Genomic DNA, 25,778 nt, shown 5'->3' with positions numbered 1-25,778 from the left:
TTCCACCGAAGGTGGTTCCTCTCCCTGTTCGGGCGGTACTCGGCGGTCGGCGTCGCCGGCCTACTAGCCATCACCGATCCATTTTTCCTTTTCCGTTTATTTTGTCTTTGGTTCTTTCACACCTGGGTTCATTTTGTTTAATTTCTGTGTGTATAATTACCCCTGTTGCCTGCTTATGTTTGTGCGGGATTATACATGTTATGTTGCTCGTTGAGGTTGTGCCTCAGGTTTATTCACGTTTATACTGAGTGTGTAATAGTTTAGGAGCGTTATTTTCCTCCTTGTGTGAGTACTGTGTTCTCTTGTGTCGTGGGCGGTTTCTTGATTTGGGATTGTACCTGACCTTTTGTGTCGTGGGCGGTTTCTTGTTTTGGTATTGTACCTGACCTTTTGTGTTGTGGACTTGCCTATTAAAGATGCTACTTGGACATCTCTGCTCTCCTGCGCTTGACTCCTTCACCTACCTCTAATGCAATTCACAACACAAGCTCTGCCAGGATCGATATGACCACCTGCCTTTCCAGATATGATGATTTCTATAGGAATGTGCATTAATAAAAAAAAAAAATGGAGACTGTTCATTGTTGTCTGTTCATCTGTAAGACATGTACAGTACATACGCTACAGGCCCAAACTCTGCAATGCCAGCCAAGACCAACATTCTCCCATGTCATACATACCACAGATCGCTTTCCAGGGTTTTTCATTTTTTTCCTCAATCTCATTTTCCTGATCCTGACGTTCGCCTCCAAATCGTTATTTTCCCCTGTAGTTCAGAAGGCGAGGGGATGAGGTTACAAAACACAGACAGGTTTGTGCGGTTGCCTAGTGACGGGGAGCGGCAGGGTAGGAGTGTCGACAGACAGAGCTCCTTATCGTTCAGACAGAAGGCACCTTTTGGTAATGTTCCATTGCCAGCAGCAGTAGATGCTGGCACTAGTAGATCAGTGACCTGTGTGTCAGCGCGGTAGATCTTATTCCTGGATGGTATGGTGCTCTGCCAACCTGACATAATAAATCAGACACACCTCAGAGCTCAGAGATGATCAGACCTGGGTCGAATTCATTAGGTACCAAACAGAAGAAAATGGATTGAAACAGGGAGGGATCTACCTGCCGTTGTCCAATAAAAAAGCTTGTTTTCCTTTTCCGTTGCAAAACATTTTGCTACGTTTTGAACTGATGTGCACTAACGAATATGACCCTGATCTGCTGAATGTGTACAGTACAGTGTGTATCTGTTGGCTGCTTTTGTTCTCCTTGTCCTCGGCCTCTGATGGGATGATTAAGTGGTTGTCTGCTCTTGCTTTACTACTGCATCGGAGTTGTCATGATGAAGCCATGATATAATAAGTGTAATTATCTGTACATCTCCACCCTACCTACCCTTTTTCTGGTGCTGAAAGATCAACCAACACTCAGACAGGGGCTGTTTGGGCTATCATGTTCAAGGATACCAGTGGCGGTTGGTGCCGTTTAAGATTAGGGAGGATATTTTTTCATTTTTTATGTGCACGGCCTTATTTCTATTACAGCATATTGGATGACTGTCATAAATATTCCATTCACCCAGTTCAATGTAACAGCGATAGGTTTAGGCTACTCAAATGTACCCTAAACCCATCATGAGGTTGGTACAACCTAGCCTACAAATTAACGTTTATAACGTAGATGCAAAGGCCGAGAGACAAATTAGACTAATCATTGTGTGTCACGTCCTGACCAGTAAAGGGGTTATTTTGTTCTTATAGTTTGGTCAGGACGTGGCAGGGGGTATTTGGTTTATATGGTTCGGGGTGGTTGTGTATGTAGAGGGGTATTTGATTTATTAGTCCAGGGTTTTGGTTATTGTTCTATGTTAGTTCATATTCTGTCTAGTCGTTTGTATTTCTATGTTTTGGTAATGGGGATTGGGGCCTTCAATTGGAGGCAGCTGTCTATCATTGCCTCTGATTGAAGGTCCTATATTTAGAAGTGTGTTTGTTTTGGGAATTGTGGGAGATTGTTTCTTGTTTTGCATTATGCCTGACGAGACTGTCTAGTTTGTTTGTTTTTGTATACGTTGTTTGTGTTTTCATTCATCACTCAATAAAAGAAGATGAGTATACATTTTTCTGCTGCGTTTTGGTCTACACCCTACGACACCCGTGACAGAATCTCCCACCAAACTCGGACCAAGCAGCAGAGGAAGGAGCGAAAGATGGACTACAAGGAGTACTGGAGTTGGGAGGACATCTTGGAGGGGAAAGGATCCTACACATGGGAGGAAATCCAAACTGGAATGGATCACCTGCCATGGAAACAGGTGGAGACAGCGAGAGAGGAACGTCGTAAATGGAGCGAAGAGAAGAGGAACAGTTACAGAGTTACACGGTTGGCATTTAAGCCTGAGAGGAGGCCCCAGATTTTTTTTGGGGGGGGCACACGGGTAGTTTGGCTGGGCCAAGGGTGAGCCCTAAGCCAGCTCCCCGTGCTTAATATGGGAAGCATTTGGAGTGGAGAGTGCCGGAGTATGCGGTAGTGCGCACGATCTCGCCCATGCGCACGCACAGTCCGGTGCGAGCGATCCCAGCCCCTCGCAAGTGCCGTGCTAGAGTAGGCATCCAGCCTGGAAGGAGGATGCCTGCACAGCTCATCTGACCACCAGTGCGCCTCCTAGGCCCAGGCTACCCTACGCCTGCTCTACGCACGGCAACCATCAGGCCTCTGCACAGCCCAGTTCGCCCTGTACCAGCACTCCGCTCGTGCAGGGCTGCTATTTCCATCCAGCCAGGACGGGTTGTGCAAGAGGTGCGCTCCAGACCTTCAGTGCTTACCCATGTCCCGGTGTATCCAGTTCCTGCTTCTCGTGCTGACCCTGAGGTGCGTAGTCTGGCGTCTCCTAAACCAACTCGTCCTGTTCCTGCTCCCCGCACTAGCCCTGAGGTGCGTGTCCCCAGTCTGGTACCTCCACTACCAGCCCCACGCATCAGGCTTTCAGTGCGTCAGCCCAGTCCCGAGCTTCCGACGACAGTACCTCGTCCAGAGTGTCCGGTAACAGTGCCTCGTCCAGAACTCCCGGCAACAGTGCCTCGTCCAGAACTCCCGGCAACAGTGCCTCGTCCAGAGTGTCCGGCAACAGTGCCTCGTCCAGAGTGTCCGGCAACAGTGCCTCGTCCAGAGTGTCCGGCAACAGTGCCCACTGTCCAGCGTGTCCGGCAACATTGCCCACTGTCCAGAGTGTCCGGCAACAGTGCCCACTGTCCAGAGTGTCCGGCAACAGTGCCCACTGTCCAGAGTGTCCGGAACTAAGAGAGACGGCCCACTGACCGGAGCCAGGAGAGTCGTCCCACTGTCCGGAACCAGGAGAGTCGTCCCACTGTCCGGAACCAGGAGAGTCGTCCCACGGTCCGGAGCTCCCAGAGTCGTCCCACGGTCCGGAGCTTCCAGAGTACAGTCCAGGGTCTTCAGTGACTGGCCTCGGGCAGAGGTATGCAGTGGGGGTGGATTGGTCAGGTAGGCCTGAGCCTAAGCCACCTCCACTGTAGGAGGTTTGGGGAGGGGGGGGGGTGTAGCACATTAGCCGTCGGTGACGGCAGCCACCCTCCCTTCCCTCGCTTTAGGGGTTTATTTTTGTAGTTTTGTTTTGTAAGGTGCATCCGGGGTATGCACCTTTGGGGGGGGTACTGTCACGTCCTGACCAGTAAAGGGGTTATTTTGTTCTTATAGTTTGGTCAGGACGTGGCAGGGGGTATTTGTTTTATGTGGTTCAGGGTGTGTTTGTGTATGTGTTCATGTAGAGGGGGTATTTGGTTTATATGGTTCGGGGTGGTTGTGTATGTAGAGGGGTATTTGATTTATTAGTCCAGGGTTTTGGTTATTGTTCTATGTTAGTTTATTCTATGTTCTGTCTAGTCGTTTGTATTTCTATGTTTTGGTAATGGGGATTGGGGCCTTCAATTGGAGGCAGCTGTCTATCATTGCCTCTGATTGAAGGTCCTATATTTAGAAGTGTGTTTGTTTTGGGAATTGTGGGAGATTTTTTCTTGTTTTGCGTTATGCCTGACGAGACTGTCTAGTTCATTTGTTTTTGTATACCTTGTATGTGTTTTCCTTCTTCACTCAATAAAAAGAAGATGAGTATACATTTTCCCGCTGCGTTTTGGTCTACACCCTACGACACCCGTGACATTGTGTGACACACACATTCAATACCGCATTGCACACTCTTGCCTGCATCTAGCTAATCTGGGGTGTAATCATTAGTCCAAACAGTTGCAAAACAAAGTGTTTCGTTTCGTTCTGTTTGCTTCAATTTAAGAAACGTTTTGCAACAGAATCAGCGGAATGAATACATCCCTTATCACCCGCACACACAATTCAATTTCATAGCAACCACATACAGCATTATCACTTGCTCGTTGTATAATTCCTTCTCGCATCTTCGTGCTCTTCTCCTCTCACCTTTAGCTAACCGCTAACCGCCACACAGCCTAAATTGCTGCCACCCTATGAACTTCCTAGTCAACAAACTAGAAGTAATGCGTTTGTACACACAGATTGGATTTTGGGTTTACTATCACACAATACAGTGTACAGCAAACAGTTTACCAGTTACACTGGCAGGCCCCGGTGGCAATACATTTATAAACCCGGAAGCTTAAGTGAAAGGTAAAAAAAAAAAATGGCTTTCTCTCGCTCTGCTGCTTCTCCTTAATTTTTGAAGAAAGTAATGTGTTAAAAACTGTTCAACTATTGTCTTTCTCTCTCTCTCTTTGAGACAACTACTCTATACAAGGGGGTGAGAACCATGAGCCTCCTAGGTTCTGAATTTAAGTCAATATACCCAGAGGAGGACGCAAAATAGATGTCCTCCAGCTACATCATGGTGCTACTCTAGAGGGTGCTGTTGAAGCTACTGTAGATTGCAAAAGAGTGTATTTTAATCAGTTATTTGGTGACGTGTGTATATTTTGTATATTTTTATCTAAAAATAAGAACATTTTGTTTCAGAATAGTTTTTTTATTTTTTATTTACTGAGTAGGATGGTCCTCCCCTTCTGCCTCTGAGGAGCCTCCACTGATGTATACACACATGAGACGCCCACACGCGAACGCACACACACACACACACACATACAAACCACACACACAAACACACGCACATGCACACACACTGAAAGACATGTATGTATCCACACCCTTATACATGCGTGCCTGCCTACACATATGTGAGTTTTGACATTGGATAAGCACTTTACATGTTAATACTGTAATATCCATTCTCATCATACCTGGGTTGTTATTGATGACGGTCATTGGCAATGGACTCATTTTGATTCGTTGTAATCTTTTGACACTTATAATGGAACCTCAGTAAGGATGATTTGTGGATCATTAAATGGAAGGGGGTTAGAGAGGCTAACACAATATCTGGAAAACCTTTTTTGTGTCTCTGTGTATTCCATCTCTGATGCCCTATCGAACTCCTGTTATTGAGGAATAGATGACATAGCAGCCAGAGCAAGTCAGAGCAAACCTCTATCCAACATCAAGAGCTCTCATATTAAGAAAGAAGGGAACACATCTTTCACTCACTCAATTCATAAAAGGATAAAACAATCCCCCATCCAGGTTAAGTTTGATGGGATCCGGAGGTTCCCAGAACCCTGTGTTAATTAGGAGGCTGGAGGTCACACGGATGCATCCCATGGCATCATATTCCATACTATATATAGTGCACTAAATACAAAATATGATGCCATTTGGGACATACCCCATCTCTCCCTTGGGCACTATTTATTTGAGAGTTTGAAGAAGCAAGCCACAGGGCACTCACCCCCACTCATAAACTACTCTGTTTGTTGTTAAACGGCTTTAGACTTCTGAATTATATGCACTGTTTGTTTCCTCGTCAGGAAGATTCTGTTTAATGTTAATGTTTTATTTAATACTACAGCCAAAGGTTTCAGTTATGAAATATATACCCACTGGACATAGAAATCAAGGTAATTTCATTGAAATGAAGTGGAAACAACGTTGATTCAACTAGTGTGTGCCCAGTAGGTACCCTTGTGATAAACAATAGGCTGAATGCTTGTAGACTGGCTCCTTGGCAGAGACAAAGGGTGTTCATAGTGTATATGTCATGGAGAAGAGAAAGTGGAGTAGGTGGGGAGGACGTGGAGATGGAGGAGCAGGGGAGATGAAGGAGGAGGCAGCCCTGTTTTGTTTTCTATCTCTCACACCCAACCATACCTGTATCATGGAGTCCCAAAGGTAGGTTGAGTGGGTTCGTAGGATAGCCAAATCAAATTGTATTCGGCATGTACACCGTTTACAGCAGGTATAAAAGGTGCAGCGAATCGCTTGTGTACTCGCTCCCTCAAAAATGCAGTGCATTAAACTGGTTCCTCCAAACCAATGTTCTTTTTAATTCAAGCTTTATTCAGACATAGTAGAAATTACAAGAGGAGAGAAAGTTAGAAGGGTTGACTAGGGGATTGAACCCTGCTCTCCAACACAGAATCATATGTGGAGACCAGGAAGTGTTACTACTCAGCCACAGCTCTGCACCAGATCAGTGTTTTATGGGGAATACTATCCTATAGGAGACATTGGAGCTCTCTGGAAGCTATTAGCTAGTGGGGAAGGCTGGGATGTGATGGAAGGGAACCACTGACCCCACACTCATACACCCACAGTCTCAGAGAATCCCTAAGCGGGACTGTCACCCCAACTCAACCCCTCATGCTTTAGAATAGCTTATAGTTGCATTAGTGTGGTTCTTCTTTGTTCCCATATACATGAAGAAATTCTTCCTGTGTTAGGGAACGTCCCCACTATGTTATGGCCTGTGATTCAGTGCGCTGTAGATCTCATCTTCCTCCCCCTAATATAATTAAATTGAACCTCTGAGATTCTCCAGTAAATGTTACCATCTTCTGCTTTCAACTGTGTTTTTTTCTGGAGCTCTGTTTTGGGGAGAGTTTTCTGCTCCAGAGCATGTCATCCATGTGGGTTCTGTGGCTTCCCTCCTCCTCGAACCCCCATCCATGTTCCTAGAGTTGAACAGTCAGAACCATACACGTCTGAAAACAGTGGGGATTCTTTTTACATCTGATGCTGAGCCTCCTCGACTTCTTCCCCTCAGCTCTGCTTTGGGGTCTGTTAGGGGATTCACTCAACTGGAGACACTTGGTTGTCCATGAAACCGCTGTTTCTATTGTTGTGCCAATGCATGTCCATAATCAGATGTTTACTTTCACCCTAAATCTAACTTGGTTAGGCCTTGGTTAGAGTGAGTCATGTTGTAGACACAAGCTTCATTCAGCATATACAACACAAGCATTGCATGAGATCCCATGTATTTTGGGTGTAAATCATTGGTCATGGTTGAGGTTTTTGTGTCCCTCATCGAGCAAACATTAACACTCGCACGCTTACACACACAAACATACACACACAGTTGGAGACACCTGTTTACATAGGGAAGTTGGGCAGGATCAGAAATCTGTAAAGCAAGTAGCGCAGGGCTAAGTTCTGCTATAATATGACTGTGTGGGTGAGTTATATTCTGAATGTCGGAAGGTCGTTCCACCAATTCAGTGCCTTTTGAAATGTGTAACTTGGTAAAAGAAAAATATTGATTTCACCTAATTTCAACATTCTGTCAAAAAGAGCACATACATGTTCAACTTAATACATTTCAAGAGGTTAAGTGAAAAAATGACTATATTAAGTGCCAAGGTTGACGATTTCATCTTAAATCTGCCATACATTTCCCTTGTGTGCATCAGGGAGGGGCAATTGAATACAAGCTTCACAAAAAAAGTGTAATTATTAAAACCTTTCTAGCCTGTCTGTCGATGGGCAACATGGTTGATGTGTTACGCTCGACCCACTCAGTGTTCCACCACAAAAAAAATATGAAAATGGCCAAAAAAATTGTAGATTTGACTATTATATGTGCAATGTTTCTATTGACAGGATAAAGAAAAGAATGGTTTCACCATATTAAAATGAGAGTTCTGTAACGGCTGTTGAATGGAGTAGACCAAGGCGCAGCGTGGTTAGTGCTTATCATGAAATTGAATGGAAAATGAGAACCCTTTACAACTAAACAAAAGACAACAGCCAAACAGTTCTGTCAGGTAACAAATGACTAAACAGAAAATAACTACCCACAAACCCCAAAGGAAAACAGGCTGCCTAAGTATGACTCCAAAATCAGCGACAATGATGTACAGCTGTCCCTGATTGAGAGCCATACCAGGCCAAAACAAAGAAATTCAAAGCATAGAAAAAAGGACATAGAATGCCCACCCAAATCACACCCTGACCAACCTAAATAGAGACATAAAAAAGGCTCTCTCAGGTCAGGGCGTGACAGTACCCCCCCCCCCCCCCCCCCCCCCCCCCCCCATGTGTGTGTCTGCTTTGAGTTGGACCAGCCTCTCCTCACAGTGAGTGGGTTGTGTATCCCCCCCCCCCAAAGGTGCGGACTCCGGCCGCAAAACCTGAACCTATAGGGGAGGGTCTGGGTGGGCATTTCTCCACGGTGGCGGCTCTGGAGCGAGATGCAGACCCCGGATCCCTCGCCGCGGGCCCCGGACTGGAGGGCGACTCTGGCTGCGCCGGAGGACAGGCGGGCGACTCTGGCTGCGCCGGAGGACAGGCGGGCGACTCTGGCTGCGCCGGAGGACAGGCCTCACCAGGCTGGGGAGACATGTAGGAGGCCTGGCTCTGGGCGCAGGCACAGGACTCACCAGGCTGGGGAGACTTGCAGGAGGCCTGGCTCTGGGCGCAGGCACAGGATTCACCAGGCTGGGGAGACATGCAGGAGGCCTGGCTCTGGGAGCAGGCACAAGACATGCAGGGCTGGGGAGGTGCACAGGAGGCCTGGTGCGTGGGGCTGGCACAGTCTTCACCAGACGGCTAGCACACACCTCAGGATGAGTATGGAGAGCTGACATCAATTCGAGGACACGCTCGTAGGGCGAATGTCGTGCCTCATGCACTAAAACAGCAGCTCTCTCATATCGCTCTCCTCCAATCTCCCCATCAACTCCTTCACTGTCTCTGCTTCGCTCCCTTCGCTCACCTCCAACTTCACCCCGCCTGGCTCTGGTTCCATCCTCGGCACCGCCGACCTTCCCGTGTGCCCCCCCCAAAAAAAAATCTTGAGGCTGCCTCTCCTCCTCTTGCCGTGCCAGCCAATCCTCCCAGAAACGCCGTTCTGCCTTCATTGCCTCTATCTTCTCCAGGGTCCCTTTCCGTCCAGTATCTCTTCCCAAGTCCAGCAGTCTTGAACCCTCTGCTCCTTCTTACCACGCTGCTTGGTCCGTTGTAGGTGGGTAGTTCTGTAAGGGCTGTCGTGAGAGAGAGACCCAGGTGCAGCGGAGTTAGTGTTCATCATAAAAGGTTTTAATGATCAACGAACACTATACAAAAGAAACCAAAAAACAACTAGCAACAGTTCTATTAGGAACACACGAAACAGAAAACAATTACCCACAAAACCCAAAGGAAAAACATGCTCCTTATGTGTTACTCCCAATCAGCAACAACGAGCTTCAGCTGTGCCTGATTGGGAGCCACACACGGCCCAAAACAAAGAAATACAAAAACATAGAGAAAGGAACATAGAACGCCCACCCAATGTAATACCCTGGCCTAACCAAAATAAAGAACAAAAAAACCCTCTCTATGGCCAGGGCGTTACAAGTTCAGTTCACATAATAGGGTTGACCTTAAAATGAGGGCCAGCTGTTTTTTCTTCTTCCTTAAAACAAATCACTAATCACATGAAATAAATAATCATCTTCAGAGATGACCTTGTCAAAGCAACGTAATAACTAGGGCTTTACAATGATGGTGAAAACCTAACATTTGTGGTTAAGTTGGTTAAAATCTCTCTTGAAGTCAGAGGGTGCACGGAGGGACATGCCCAAATGCTGAATTTTGGCACATTAGCAAATTAATATAAAAAATCTGATTTATCGAATTATCCATGTGGTCTGTATTAAAGGGCACTTCATTTAATATAACAGACTTTTAAAATTCAATACTGGTGCACAATTTCTACTTAAAAAATGTGTAAAAGGCACTCATTTCGTGGAAAAACCCAGGATTAGAGCTATACTTTGCCCTGTGTACGATGTGTGCCAGTGAGTGGGTTGTGTATCCGTTAGGGCTATGGGTGTGTCTGCTTTCAGTTGGACCAGCCTCTCCTCACAGTGAGTGGGTTGTGTATCCGTTAGGGCTATGGGTGTGTCTGCTTTGAGTTGGATCAGCCTCTCCTCACAGTGAGTGGGTTGTGTATCCGTTAGGGCTATGGGTGTGTCTGCTATGAGTTGGACCAGCCTCTCCTCACAGTGTGTGGGTTGTGTATCCGTTAGGGCTATGGGTGTGTCTGCTTTGAGTTGGACCAGCCTCTCCTCACAGTGAGTGGGTTGTGTATCCGTTAGGGCTATGGGTGTGTCTGCTATGAGTTGGACCAGCCTCTCCTCACAGTGAGTGGGTTGTGTATCCGTTAGGGCTATGGGTGTGTCTGCTTTGAGTTGGACCAGCCTCTCCTCACAGTGAGTGGGTTGTGTATCCGTTAGGGCTATGGGTGTGTCTACTTTCAGTTGGACCAGCCTCTCCTCACAGTGAGTGGGTTGTGTATCCGTTAGGGCTATGGGTGTGTCTGCTTTGAGTTGGACCAGCCTCTCCTCACAGTGAGTGGGTTGTGTATCCGTTAGGGCTATGGGTGTGTCTGCTATGAGTTGGACCAGCCTCTCCTCACAGTGAGTGGGTTGTGTATCCGTTAGGGCTATGGGTGTGTCTGCTTTGAGTTGGACCAGCCTCTCCTCACAGTGAGTGGGTTGTGTATCCGTTAGGGCTATGGGTGTGGCTGCTTTGAGTTGGACCAGCCTCTCCTCACAGTGAGTGGGTTGTGTATCCGTTAGGGCTATGGGTGTGTCTGCTTTGAGTTGGACCAGCCTCTCCTCACAGTGTGTGGGTTGTGTATCCGTTAGGGCTATGGGTGTGTCTGCTTTGAGTTGGACCAGCTTCTCCTCACAGTGAGTGTGTGTGGCTGGGGGTATTGTGAATCTACTGGGAGCAGAGAGCCCCATGTCTGATGCAGTCATGCACTACCATCTTGGATGGTACTTGGTTCTTGGATGCCTGCTACTGGATTTACTTGGAGCTTGTCTGGAGGGACAAAGGATACCAAAGTCAAAGAGGAAAGAGGTAGGGCCTCACCCAGACATTGAACTACTCCCCTCTGAGTCCAGGTATAGGGCACCCTGGCAGGAAAAACAGAACTAGACAATCATTTGTGCCAGGTGTGATACCCCTCCTAAACAGCTTGGGCTAATGTTCCTATCGACCCTGTAAGGCCAGCAGGCTAGTCTCTTTTATTGGTATGTAACTGTAATGAATTTTGTTGTCTACAGTATTTAAACGCCACTTTAAACATGTACATGATACTGCAACAACATTTCCCCATGGGGAAAATAAAGTCATTAAAGTAAAAGCACCCATATGTTTCTTTTGGGTTGGTGTAGTTTGATTATGCTCCATTGATGTAGAATTATTCATGTGGTCCTTAAGCACACTTTAGTAGGTCCTCAATATGGCAACATGACAGGGCCAGAGATGTTTATGTCCTAGATAGGATATGTTCAGTCACCTTGGTATGTGAGAGAAATATCCACATAATGAAAACATTAGCATAACTGTAACAAAGGGCTTGATAACATTTACATTTTAGTCATTCAACAGACACTCTTATCCAGAGCAACTTACAGTAGAGTGCATACAGTTTTACATACTGGCCCCCTTTGGGAATCAAACCTACAACCCTGGCATTGCAAGTGCCATGCTCTACCAACTGAGCTACAGTGGGATAATGCTTTAATTGAGTTCAGTTTCATGTTAATAACTGTGCAACGGGTCGGCTTGATTATAGAGGTCTTTAAGTTTGTTTAATGTTTGTGTGTTATTAACACACTCTGAATGTTGCTTGTGGTTTTGAGGTTTTAGTTCTAAGAGGTTCACAGCGGTTTGTGTTGGTTAGACAGAAGAACAGTCATCAGTGAGCTGTTTTAACCTAAACTATCCCTTTGGTTGAGTTAATGTTCAACATTACAACACTGAGTACTGGGGAGATTTGTTATGGATTTGCTATGGAACCCTGACCTGTTCACCGGACGTGCTACCTGTCCCAGACCTGCTGTTTTCAACTCTCTAGAGACAGCAGGAGCGGTAGAGATACTCTGAATGATCGGCTATGAAAAGCCAACTGACATTTACTCCTGAGGTGTTGACCTGTTGCACCCTCTACAACCACTGTGATTATTATTATTTGACCATGCTGGTCATTTATGAACATTTGAACATCTTGGCCATGTTCTGTTATAACCTCCACCCGGCACAGCCAGAAGAGGACTGGCCACCCCTCATAGCCTGGTTCCTCTAGGTTTCTTCCTAGGTTCTGGCCTTTCTAGGGAGTTTTTCCTAGCCACCGTGTTTCTACACCTGCATTGCTTGCTGTTTGGGTTTTAGGCTGGGTTTCTGTACAGCACTTTGTGACATCAGCTGATTTAAGATGGTTTTTATAAATACATGTGATTTGTTCAACCTTGGCAGGTTCTGTTTAATTTCACTAAGCACTATCCAATGAAAATGGCAATGTTCACCTCCCTATTAGTAGGCCTATGTTGAGTGAAATTTAATTGTGATACAATGTGAAAATCCCAGTCATTTTGTAAGTGCAAAGTTAAAAGGAGGAAAACATCAAATTGAAATGGCAAAAGTACGATTACAGCAATCCTCTGATTCTGAAGTTGTACTTGAGGCTTTTTCAGTTAGTTGGAGTGACCAGTACTCTGAGGGATTTCTCCTACTGGGAAGTGGGAATGTTGGCCTACAGTATACTGTTACTCTTCCACTCAATATTTCACTCCATGTTATTCATCCTCTTTGATCATGTCTGTGCAGTAAGTCTGTCCAGAGTCCTCTAGCCTCAAAGCTGACAGCGTTTCTTTTTGTAATGTCCTTTTTCTTTCAGCTCTATATATTCATATATAACATAACATCTTTTTCAACAGTCATATTCTTATGACTATTTCCATTACATTTTCCTTGCTATAGTTTTCTGGTTTCCAATTTGTGGCAATTCAATGTTTTTCAATCTTTACTTCTCTTTCCACCAGGGAAGTCCTGAGCATTGTGGTGTTTTTTTAAGCCAATTTTTCTACCTCCTGCTGCAAGACCCAGCCAGTTTGAGATTGCCTACATACATACCTGTGTCTGAGATAGATTTACGAACCTAACTGCTTGATTGGGCCTTTGTGTGCGTGCGTGTGTGTGTGTGTGTGTGTGTGTGTGTGTGTGTGTGTGTGTGTGTGTGTGTGTGTGTGTGTGTGTGTGTGTGTGTGGTGGGGGGGTAGCACCTATGCCTAGAGCAGTTGTGTGAGTGGTTGGCCTCCATAGATCTCTCAGGATGGCCTGTAGAGTGGAGAGCTGTCAGCTCCAGAGACATGGAGGCTACGAGAACAGACTGAGACTGGCGCAGACAGAGGGATATCACCCCAATTAGAAATAACCATTTGTCTCCATCCCAGGTGTGCCACTAAAGATCTGACATCTATGATGAATCCTAGGAATTTCCCATTTCCCCACTGAAATCCACTGAGTAGAAGAAATCAAATGATGAACACAGGAGGCTGCTGAGGGGATGACAGCTCATAATAATGTCTGGAATGGAGTGAATGGAATGGCATCAACCACATGGAAAACATGTTTGATTTGTTCGATACCGTTCCAATTATTCTGTTCCAGCCATTGCTATGAGCCCGTCTTCCCGAATTAAGGAGCCACCTACCGCCTGTGATGGAGAATTGCCAAGTGGGCATAGCTGGGTCAACAAAGAGCATGATAAACTAACAGGAAGAGTCATTTGTTTGTATTGTGACATGCAGCCCAGACCCCAGACACATTAATTCTAGTGGAGAAGGTGGAAGGTGGAAAGTTTTAAGTTCCTTGGCGTACATTTACATTACATTTAAGTCATTTAGCAGACGCTCTTATCCAGAGCGACTTACAAATTGGTACATTCACCTTATGATATCCAGTGGAACAACCACTTTACAATAGTGCATCTAAATCCTTTAAGGGGGGGGTTAGAAGGATTACTTTATGCTATCCTAGGTATTCCTTGAAGAGGTGGGGTTTCAGGTGTCTCCGGAAGGTGGTGATTGACTCCGCTGTCCTGGCGTCGTGAGGGAGCTTGTTCCACCATTGGGGTGCCAGAGCAGCGAACAGTTTTGACTGGGCTGAGCGGGAACTGTGCTTCCTCAGAGGTAGGGAGGCGAGCAGGCCAGAGGTGGATGAACGCAGTGCCCTTGTTTGGGTGTAGGGCCTGATCAGAGCCTGAAGGTACGGAGGTGCCGTTCCCCTCACAGCTCCGTAGGCAAGCACCATGGTCTTGTAGCGGATGCGAGCTTCAACTGGAAGCCAATGGAGAGAGCGGAGGAGCAAGGTGACGTGAGAGAACTTGGGAAGGTTGAACACCAGACGGGCTGCGGCGTTCTGGATGAGTTGTAGGGGTTTATTGGCACAGGCAGGGAGCCCAGCCAACAGCGAGTTGCAGTAATCCAGACGGGAGATGACAAGTGCCTGGATTAGGACCTGCGCCGCCTCCTGTGTGAGGCGTACACATCACGGACAAACTAAAATGGTCCACCCACACAGACAGCGTGGTGAAGAAGGCACAACAGTGCCTCTTCAACCTCAGGAGGCTGAAGAAATTTGGCTTGTCACCAAAAACACTCACAAACTTTTACAGATGAACAATCAAGTGCATCCTGTCGGGCTGTATCACCGCCTGGTACAGCAACTGCTCCGCCCATAACCGTAAGGCTCTCCAGAGGGTAGTGAGGTCTGCACAACGCATCACGGGGGGCAAACTACCTGCCCTCCAGGACACCTACACCACCCGATGTCACAGGAAGGCCAAAACGATCATCAAGGACAACAACCACCCGATCCACTGCCTGTTCACCCCGCTATCATCCAGAAGGCGAGATCAGTACAGGTGCATCAAAGCTGGGACCGAGAGACTGAAAAACAGCTTCTATCTCAAGCCCATCAGACTGTTGAGTGGCTGCTGCCAACATACTGACTCAAATCCCTAGCCACTTTAATTTACATTTACATTTACATTTAAGTCATTTAGCAGACGCTCTTATCCAGAGCGACTTACAAATTGGTGCATTCACCTTATGATATCCAGTGGAACAACCACTTTACAATAGTGCATCTAAATCTTTTGGGGGGGGGGGGGTTAGAAGGATTACTTTATCCTATCCCAGGTATTCCTTAAAGAGGTGGGGTTTCAGGTGTCTCCGGAAGGTGGTGATTGACTCCGCTGTCCTGGCGTCGTGAGGGAGCTTGTTCCACCATTGGGGTGCCAGAGCAGCGAACAGTTTTGACTGGGCTGAGCGGGAACTGTGCTTCCTCAGAGGTAGGGAGGCGAGCAGGCCAGAGGTGGATGAACGCAGTGCCCTTGTTTGGGTGTAGGGCCTGATCAGAGCCTGAAGGTACGGAGGTGCCGTTCCCCTCACAGCTCCGTAGGCAAGCACCATGGACTTGTAGCGGGTGCGAGCTTCAACTGGAAGCCAGTGGAGAGAGCGGAGGAGCGGGGTGACGTGAGAGAACTTGGGAAGGTTGAACACCAGACGGGCTGTGGCGTTCTGGATGAGTTGTAGGGGTTTAATGGCACAGGCAGGGAGCCCAGCCAACAGCGAGTTGCAGTAATCCAGACGGGAGATGACAAGTGCCTGGACTAGGACCTGCGCCGCTTCCTGTGTGAGGCAGGGTCGTACTCTGCTAATGTTGTAGAGCATGAACCTACAGGATCGGGTCACCGCCTTGATGTTAGTGGAGAACGACAGGGTGTTGTCCAGGGTCACGCCAAGGTTCTTAGCACTCTGGGAGGAGGACACAAGGGAGTTGTCAACCGTGATGGCGAGATCATGGAACGGGCAGTCCTTCCCCGGGAGGAAGAGCAGCTCCGTCTTGCCGAGGTTCAGCTTGAGGTGGTGAGCCGTCATCCACACTGATATGTCTGCAAGACATGCAGAGATGCTATTCGCCACCTGGTTATCAGAAGGGGGAAAGGAGATGATTAATTGTGTGTCGTCTGCGTAGCAATGATAGGAGAGACCATGTGAGGATATGACCGAGCCAAGTGACTTGGTGTATAGTGAGAATAGGAGAGGGCCTAGAACAGAGCCCTGGGGGACACCAGTGGTGAGAGCACGTGGTGCAGAGACAGATTCTCGCCACGCCACCTGGTAGGAGCGACCTGTCAGGTAGGACGCAATCCAAGCGTGGGCCGCGCCGGAGATGCCCAGCTCGGAGAGGGTGGAGAGGAGGATCTGATGGTTCACAGTATCAAAGGCAGCAGATAGGTCTAGAAGGATGAGAGCAGAGGAGAGAGAGTTAGCTTTAACAAGGGGAGAGCCTCCGTGACACAGAGAAGAGCAGTCTCAGTTGAATGCCCAGTCTTGAAACCTGACTGATTAGGATCAAGAAGGTCATTCTGAGAGAGATAGCAGGAGAGCTGGCCAAGGACGGCACGTTCAAGAGTTTTGGAGAGAAAAGAAAGAAAGGATACTGGTCTGTAGTTGTTGACATCGGAGGGATCGAGTGTAGGTTTTTTCAGAAGGGGTGCAACTCTCGCTCTCTTGAAGACGGAAGGGACGTAGCCAGCGGTCAAGGATGAGTTGATGAGCGAGGTGAGGTAGGGGAGAAGGTCTCCGGAAATGGTCTGGAGAAGAGAGGAGGGGATAGGGTCAAGTGGGCAGGTTGTTGGGCGGCCGGCCGTCACGAGACGCGAGATTTCATCTGGAGAGAGAGGGGAGAAAGAGGTCAAAGCACAGGGTAGGGCAGTGTGAGCAGGACCAGCGGTGTCGTTTGGCTTAGCAAACGAGGATCGGATGTCATCAGCCTTCTTTTCAAAATGGTTGACTTAGTCATCCGCAGAGAGAGAGGAGGGGGGGGAGGGGGAGGAGGATTCAGGAGGGAGGAGAAGGTAGCAAAGAGCTTCCTAGGGTTAGAGGCAGATGCTTGGAATTTAGAGTGGTAGAAAGTGGCTTTAGCAGCAGAGACAGAAGAGGAAAATGTAGAGAGGAGGGCGTGAAAGGATGCCAGGTCCTGGCATCGATAATTACTAAACTACACAATTATCAAGCTATGACAAAGACAGCTATGTAGCTAGCTAGCTAACACTGCACTAGTCAAATCGTTCCGTTGTAATGTAATAGTTTCTACAGTGCTGCTAGTCGGTAGAGGTTGGCTATTATACAAAAGCAACTTTGTAGCTAGCTAACATAACATAACACTAATCAAGACGTTCCTTTGTAATGTATTTAGTTTCTACAATGCTGCTCATCGGTAATAGTTGGCTAGGTATGGAACAATGGCGTCGCGGGGGATGGAAGTAGCTGGCTAGCTAACCTAGCTAACCTCGATAATTACTAAACTACACAATTATCAAGCTATGACAAAGACAGCAATGTAGCTAGCTAGCTAACACTGCACTAGTCAAATCGTTCCGTTGTAATGTATTAGTATCTACAGCGCTGCTAGTCGGTAACGGTTGGCTAGCTAGCGGTGTTGACTAGCTAGCAGCTAGCAGTGTTGACTACGTTAGGAGGACGAAAAAATAGCTGGCCAGGATAATTACTCTAATTACTCTAAACTACACAATTATCTTTGATAGCTAAGAAAAAATTGCTCAGATCAAACAAACCAAACCGTTGTAATGTAAAGAAGTGTAATATTACCTGTGGAGCGAAGCGAAGTGCGACTGCTCGCTCCGGACCGGAAGTACTAATTAAATAAATGTATCACTAGTCACTTTAAACAATGCCACTTTATATAATGTTTACATACCCTACATTACTCATCTCATATGTATATACTGTACTCTATACCATCTACTGCATCTTGCCTATGCCGCACGGCCATCGCTCATCATATATTTATATGTACATATTATTATTCATTCCTTTACACTTGTGTGTATAAGGTAGTTGTTGTGAAATTGTTAGATTACTTGTTAGATATTACTGCATGGTCGGAACTAGAAGCACAAGCATTTCGCTACACTCGCAGTAACATCTGTAAAGTGGTTGTTCTACTGGATATTATAGGTGAATGCACCAATTTGTAAGTCGCTCTGGATAAGAGCGTCTGCTAAATGACTTAAATGTAAATGTAAATCTGCTAACCATGTCTATGTGACCAATAACATTTTATTTTATTTGAAAGTGAAATGTCTTCTGTAAAGTGTTTGTGTTATGGCTGTTAGTGCCTTGCTCTGAACCTACAGACATACCAACATGCTATGTACACCTGCACATCTGGCCCTCTCCCCCCTCCACCTATTCCTCTGTTTGTGCTGAGTTCACATTTCCTCATTGTGTCTCAGCACGCTGGTTGAAAGCGCTACTGTTGATGACACATACAGTGCCTGCTTGAGCCTGTTGCTGCAGAGGCCCCTGGGTGAAGGGAGCAAATAGGGCATCTTATCTTGGCACTGAACATGTAAAGGAGACGTATTGAATTACCTATGAAGGTTCTTAATAGATCCATCATAAGGAGGTACTTGAGGTACTGAAAAGCATCATTGTGCTGTCTGCCCCCTAGTGGGGTACTGATTATTACTACAGCAGCTCAGTACCCCTGGCTCCTGTCTGATTAGGGTGTGTGTGTGTGTGTGTGTGTGTGTGTGTGTGTGTGTGTGTGTGTGTGTGTGTGTGTGTGTGTGTGTGTGTGTGTGTGTGTACTGTAATGGTACCCTAAGTAAGCGCAGCCTACCAGGGAGTGGGTCAGAGGGATATCAGGCAGACTGTACAGTAGATAAGCTGGAGAGGCGGCAGGGGCAGATCCAGTGTCGGCTTATCAGAGAGGAGTCACCGCGGGCCAGGCAGAGGAACTTGAGAAAGAACCTTTGTTTCCAGCAGTGGAGCACCCCGTACCAGCCCACCTCAGCCCCTCACTGGCCCCCCTTGCTCAGTCACCTGGGTGCCCTTGAGTTTGGATCTCTAACTCTCTGTTTCATATTCCATTGAGCTTTGATGAGAGAAACTAGATGTACCTTTTGGCGCCTAGTTTTGCACTGATTCTGAACTTTACACTGTCCTCTCCCCTCCTCCCCCAGTCCACACACACACACACACACACACACACACACACACACACACACACACACACACACACACACACACACACACACACACACACACACACACACACACACACACAGCCGGACAGGCAGGCTGCTGTTCCCCACATGCCTCCCAGGCCAGCTTAACTTTACTGCTCCCTGCTGTGGCGGCCCATCAGGGTCATCAAACAGAATTTACAACCCCTCACCCCAAGCAGGCCCCTCTCTGCTCCACTTTCCCCTGGGCCCAACACCCTCTCCTGGACTTGTTTTGTATGAGGAGTTTTAACATCTGAGGTCAGTTACAGGTAGTTAGATGGTGTACATGTAGATAGATGGTGTATGTGTTGAAATGGGAAGGGAAGTACACAGTCCTAAAGAGGTGATGTTTTTACTGTGGTAGTTGAGTGAGGAGGGTGTACACATACAGTGGTTCCTCTTTAAAAGTTGTGAGCTTACACCACAGGACTTAGAGGTACCCAGCATCACGGCTTCATTGCTCCAGACCACCACAAGGGAGAGTTAGAGCAATCATTATGCATTTGGGTCCCAAGGTTTTTATATGACCAATCATATCGAGAGGTTCCAATGGCAAATTTGACGTGAGCCACCTGTCTCTGGTGACTTTCTTCAGCGAAGACGACTGACAAAACAAATAGACCCATTTCTTTAAATTTTCGCCTAAAATGACATACCCAAATCTAACTGCCTGTAGCTCAGGCCGTGAAGCAAGGATATGCATATTCTTGGTACCATTTCAAAGGAAACACTTTGAAGTTTGTGGAAATGTGAATTGAATGTAGGAGAATATAACACAATAGATCTGGTAAAAGATAATACAAAGAAAAAAACAACCGTTTTTTTTCTCTACCACCAACTTTGAAATGCAACAGAAAGGGTCCACATCTAGCCATCACTCTGGTTAATTCCAATGGTGTCCACAAGATGGCAGCAGTGTATGTGTAAAGTTTCAGACAGATAACTTGAAGTATGAGCAAACTACATGACATTTAGTGTGAAGTCACCCAGTTACATTTGCGCAAATCATAAAGGAGACATTGACATTCACATTACATTTTTCTGCAAGAATATCGTCAAATCTGTATACTTGGACATTGATTTAGCTTTTCCAGTATTAGTAGCCATATTATAAGTTCAACATTTGCAAAACAACCAGTTTTCATAACTTCATAACTCTCCATATTCTTATAATTTTTCTCCAAAAGGAAAAGGCTTGCTGTTGCACAAGGTTAGCAGCTACATTTTACAACAGATAAGGGGTACTCCGGATACTCCCGTAAAGCCCAGCTCATTGGCTATCTAGCTAGCTTTGTTTTACCCCGATTTGTGCTTATTTAACAAAGTTACTGTTGATCAAGTAAAGACCGCTCGCGTCATCGGCGTGCCATGAAGGTGTCGCTCTCTGACCAAATTTGTGGTGTCCTGTAGGATATACTACACCCCTAATGATATAGTAAAGTCTGGTTATGTTCTAGGATCTCTGAGGTATAAATACGAATGTGATTTGACTGGTTGAAACAACGTTTAGGGTTAGATTTTCACAGATTCCTTCCTTTGCAAATTGAACGAGTGGAAATACAAAATTGATCGTGCATGCTATATGGACCTTAAATTCAGAGGTGAATTTATCAAACCTATCGCGGTGAAAAAAGTGTTTTGTTGATAGGAGCTCTACTCAAACAATAGCATGGCATTTTTTCGCAGTAATAGCTACTGTAAATTGGACAGTGCAGTTATATTAACAAAAATTTAAGCTTTCAGCCGATTTAAGACACATATGTTCCGACATTTGTTGTTTCTCTAAAATCTGCGATCGTGACACAAGGCACTGCATGATTTACAACTGTCCAGTTGACGGGATGCCTATCCCTAAGAAGTTTTAATGTAGAGACAAACGATTGTGCATATTTTTTAGTCATAAAGTTAATTTACAAAAATCACTATTTAGCAAGTTTTTTTACAGTCATATCCAATACCAGGTGTATCAAACTCCATTATTTGAATGATGCTGTGTCTGCATGTATGTATTACAATTATACACTTCAACAGTGTTTACCACTCCTGCTCCTCGGACATCAGTGATTACACATTGTAACTATGCAATAGACTAGAAACATGATTTAAGTAAAGGCTGATTTGTAATTCATATATACAGAATAAAAAACAGTACATCCTGCCAGCATGCCCACAAACATGCTGAATGAGGCATGGAAGAGAGCGAGGAACCATCCAGGCTGTTTGCTCTGATCCAGGCTCTAATAATGTAATGAATCAAGCAGGGAGCAGGTTTTGGCTCCTGAGTGGAGCAGCGGTCTAAGGCACTGCATCTCAATGCAAGAGGCTTTTACTACAGTCCCTGGTTCGAATTCAGGCTGTATAACATCCGACCGTGATTGGGAGTGCCATAAGGCGGCGCACAATTGGCCCAACGTCATCCGGGTTTGGCTGGGGTAGGCCTTCATTGTAAATATGAATTTGTTCTTACCTGACTTATTTAGTTAAATAAAGGTTCAATTTTAAAAAACAACTGGCGGCAACTGCAGGGCAATCAATAGGAGGTGAACAGTGGCTGGTGCTGAAAATATAGCTAGCTTGTTATGCAAGTGTTGCACACACATTCATTTCAACAATAATCTTCATTTTAATTTAATTGGAGTCTATTTCTTTGGAGCCTAGACCTATATAAAATAACTTATATAAAATAACTTAACTGGATGAGGTAGGTTATGAGGCTTAACAGCCTAATAGAAGTAGGATTTTTTTATTACGCCTACTTACAATTGCAACTGGTTAAAAATGTAGCATCCTACATAAAACAATCATTTAAAGAAAAAAAAGTCTGCATGTTCGAACTAAAACAATGTAACTAGTAATTAAAAGTGCACATTTGTAAATCCCAAACTCTAAAAGTAATTGGAAAGGTAGATATAAATGATGTGTGACATTGTGGTTACAATAAAGAATGTAGCCCATCATGCAAATGTTTCCTATTAGCAGGACAATAGCCCGGCTACTGTTGTGAAAATCCCTCAACTTTCAATTTATTCGATGCTTAAGTACTCTAAAGTGTACATTTCTAACTCAAAACAGCATTTCTTCATCAACATCTTCATGCTTTTGTTAATTTTCTTGATCTTCCTTTTTTTCTGTGGCAATTTTGAGCAAATTGCTCAAGGGCCACGGTTGATTCGTCTGTGAAGATGCCGTTATTGAATGTCTCGCCAGCTTTGATCTGGGCCTGCAGGACACAAAGTTTTTTGTTTGTCAGATGAATCATTGGAATCATTGACTCACTCACGCGTTGAAAAGGAGAAGGACGAGGAACGAGATGGAGTTGCCAGGCACACCTGTGAGCTCTGGAACTCCACCTCCGATAGGCAGAGTCTACATATGTGGCGGGTCGTCAGGTCTTCGGTTCACCCTGACATTTCCATTCCTCTTCTGACAGGCACAGCAAGGGCCGCCCGGACCGTTATGCTGTTCTGCTATTCCAAGGATGTGTACCTGAAGAGAGATACCACGAATGGGCACAGAATACATAGCCTTCCAGCTGTGGACATCTATTTCAGCACCGTTTCGCGCTGCTCTGAGACAAGCATGCAGAAACGAAAATGTTCAAATATTCTTTGATATTCTTAAGACGTGTTGACTGAATATAAGCAAGTGATGTCTGCTAAATAATCAAGTTAGGTTTCTCCAGAAATAAATAATTCTCAATAACAAACTGACTTTATTTACAAATTAGTGAGAATGTCTCACCCCATGTTCAAAAATGGCCTTTTTCTCGCTCACTCTAGGCTAAATAAAAACGAAATCTCCAAAATATCGTTACTTATTAAACAAAGCGATTATTATTATTAATTAATATAGAATGATATAAAAGCCCCTTAGATTTTCTCAGATATTCTCACAGATCCTAACGGAAAATGCCCCTTAGATATTAATATAGAGTCCTCCAATCCTCTAAATGTAATTATTGGCGGAGTCACATCATTGAAATAAATATTTGTAGATACAGTTGAAGTCGGAAGTTTACATACACTTAGGTTGGAGTCATTAAAATGTGTTTTTCAACGAATCCACAAATTTCTTGTTAACAAACTATAGTTTTGGCAAGTCGGTTAGGACATCTACTTTGTGCATGACGCAAGTAATTTCTCCAACAATTGTTTACAGACAGATTATTTCACTTATAATTCACTGTATCACAATTCCAGTGGGTCAGAAGTGTACATACACTAAGTTGACTCTGCCTTTAAACAGCTTGGAAAATTCCAGAAAATGATATCATGGCTTTAGAAGCTTCTGATAGGCTAATTGACAACATTTGAGTCAATTGGAGGTGTACCTATGGATGTATTTCAAGGTCTACCTTCAAACTCAGTGCCTCTTTCCTTGACATCATGGAAAAATCGAAAGAAATCAGCCAAGACCTCAGACTTTTTTATTTTGACCTCCACAAGTCTGGTTCATCCTTGGGAGCAATTTCCAAACGACTGAAGGTACCACGTTCATCTGTACAAATAATAGTACGCAAGTATAAACACCATGGGACCACGCAGCCGTCATACCGCTCAGGATGGAGACACGCTCTGTCTCTTAGAGATGAACGTTCTTTGGTGTGAAAAGTGCAAATCAATCCCAGAACAGCAGCAAAGGACCTTCTGAAGATGCTGGAGGAAACAGGTACAAAAGTATCTATATCCACAGTAAAACGAGTCCTATATCGACATAACCGGAAAGCCCGCTCAGCAAGGAAGAAGCCACTACTCCAAAACCGCCATCAAAAAGCCAGACGACGGTTTGCAACTGCACATGGGGACAAAGATGGTACTTTTTGGAGAAATGTCCTCTGGTCTGATGAAACAAAAATAGAACTGTTTGGCCATAATGACCATTATGTCTGGAGGAAAAAGGGGGAGCCTTGCAAGAACACCAACCCAACCGTGAAGCACGTAGGTGGCAGCATCATATTGTGGGGGTGCTTTGATGCAGGAGGGACTGGTGCACTTCACAAAATAGATGGCATCATGAGAAAGAAAAATTATGTGGATATATTGAAGCAACATATCAAGACATCAGTCAGGAAGTTAAAGCTTGGCCACAAATGTGTCTTCCAAATGGATAATGTCCCAAAGCATACTTCCAAAGTTGTGGCAAAATGGCTTAAGGACAACAAAGTCAAGGTATTGGAGTGGCCATCACAAGCCTTGATCTCAATCCTCTAGAAAATTTGTGGGCAGAACTGAAAAAGTGTGTGCGAGCAAGGAGGCCTACAGACTTGACTCAGTTACACCAGCTCTGTCAGGAGGAATGGGCCAAAATTCACCCTACTTATTGTGGGAAGCTTGTGGAAGGCTAGCTGAAATGTTTGACCCAAGTTAAACAATTTAAAGGCAATGCTACCAAATACTAATTGAGTGTATGTAAACTTCTGACCCACTGGGAATGTGGTGAAAGAAATAAAAGCATGAAATAAATAATTCTCTCTACTATTATTCTGACATTTCACATTCTTAAAATAAAGTGGTGATCCTAATTGACCTAAGACCGGGACTTTTTACTAGGATTAAATGTCAGTAATTGTGAAAAAGGGAGTTTAAATGTATTTGGCTAGGGTGTATGTAAACTTCCGACTTCAACTGTATACTGTTATTTTTATTGAACATTTATTTTACTACATACCTTTTGCTTTGTACTTAGCCAAACTTACCATCAAAAATCAAATATGGACCTCGGCCCTAGCGAGAAATTGCCCACCACACATGGAGTTTGAGAGGATGCTTAGGACTTGGCTTGCTTGATCTTCTTTCTTTTTCTCTGTAGCAAATTGCTCAAGGGCCACGGTTGATTAGTCTGTGAAGATGACATTTTTAAATGTCTCGCCAGCTTTGATACATGCCTGGGCCTGCAGGACGCAAAGTTCTTTTTTTTCAGACGAATCATTGGGTCGATACTACAGAACAGTACAAAACAAGCGAACACACATGGTTAATGTTCTGATAAGTTTTTACAAATTACATATATATATACATAACGTTTCTTACCGAGCCTTTCCATACGTCCACGCAAGTTTCTTCAACTGTCTTCTGACTGTAATTAGAGCAATGTTGATGTTGTGCCGTGATGCCAGCAGATTACAGATTGCCTTTGCCAATCGCTCATCATCTTCATGAATATAAGCAAGTTATGTCTGCTAAATAATCAGTTTAGGTTTCTCCAGAAATAAATTATTCTTAATTATAAACTGGCTTAATTTACAAATTAGTGAGAAAATTAGGGTGCAGAAATGTTATGCTCTTAGTGTAACCTTTATTTAACTAGGAAAGTCAGTTAAAAACAAATTCTTATTTACAAGGACATCCTACTCCTTCTTCATGCCCTGCGGGGATTCTTTTGCTAAATAGCCCAGTACTGTACAACCGACCGTCACGTTGTACAGCGCCATATTTTCCATTCCATCCTAATGGAAACCCAGAGGGTTTTTTGTTTGTCATGGAATTGGAAAAACATAATATTAATCAAATCAAGCAAGTACCAGTCAAAAGTT

The 25,778-nt window shown here is 45.0% G+C and overlaps 1 protein-coding gene across 2 annotated transcripts in view; it reads left to right on the top strand.

Annotated features, from left to right (window-relative positions):
- The window catches only part of LOC115159667 (collagen alpha-1(I) chain), a 144,110-nt gene that overhangs the window by 60,922 nt on the left and 57,410 nt on the right, over window positions 1-25,778 (top strand). The window lies entirely within an intron of this gene.

Source organism: Salmo trutta, chromosome 23, assembly GCF_901001165.1.
Source record: "Salmo trutta chromosome 23, fSalTru1.1, whole genome shotgun sequence".
Lineage (NCBI taxonomy): Eukaryota > Metazoa > Chordata > Actinopteri > Salmoniformes > Salmonidae > Salmo > Salmo trutta.
This window is presented reverse-complemented; position numbering and strand designations above follow the sequence as displayed.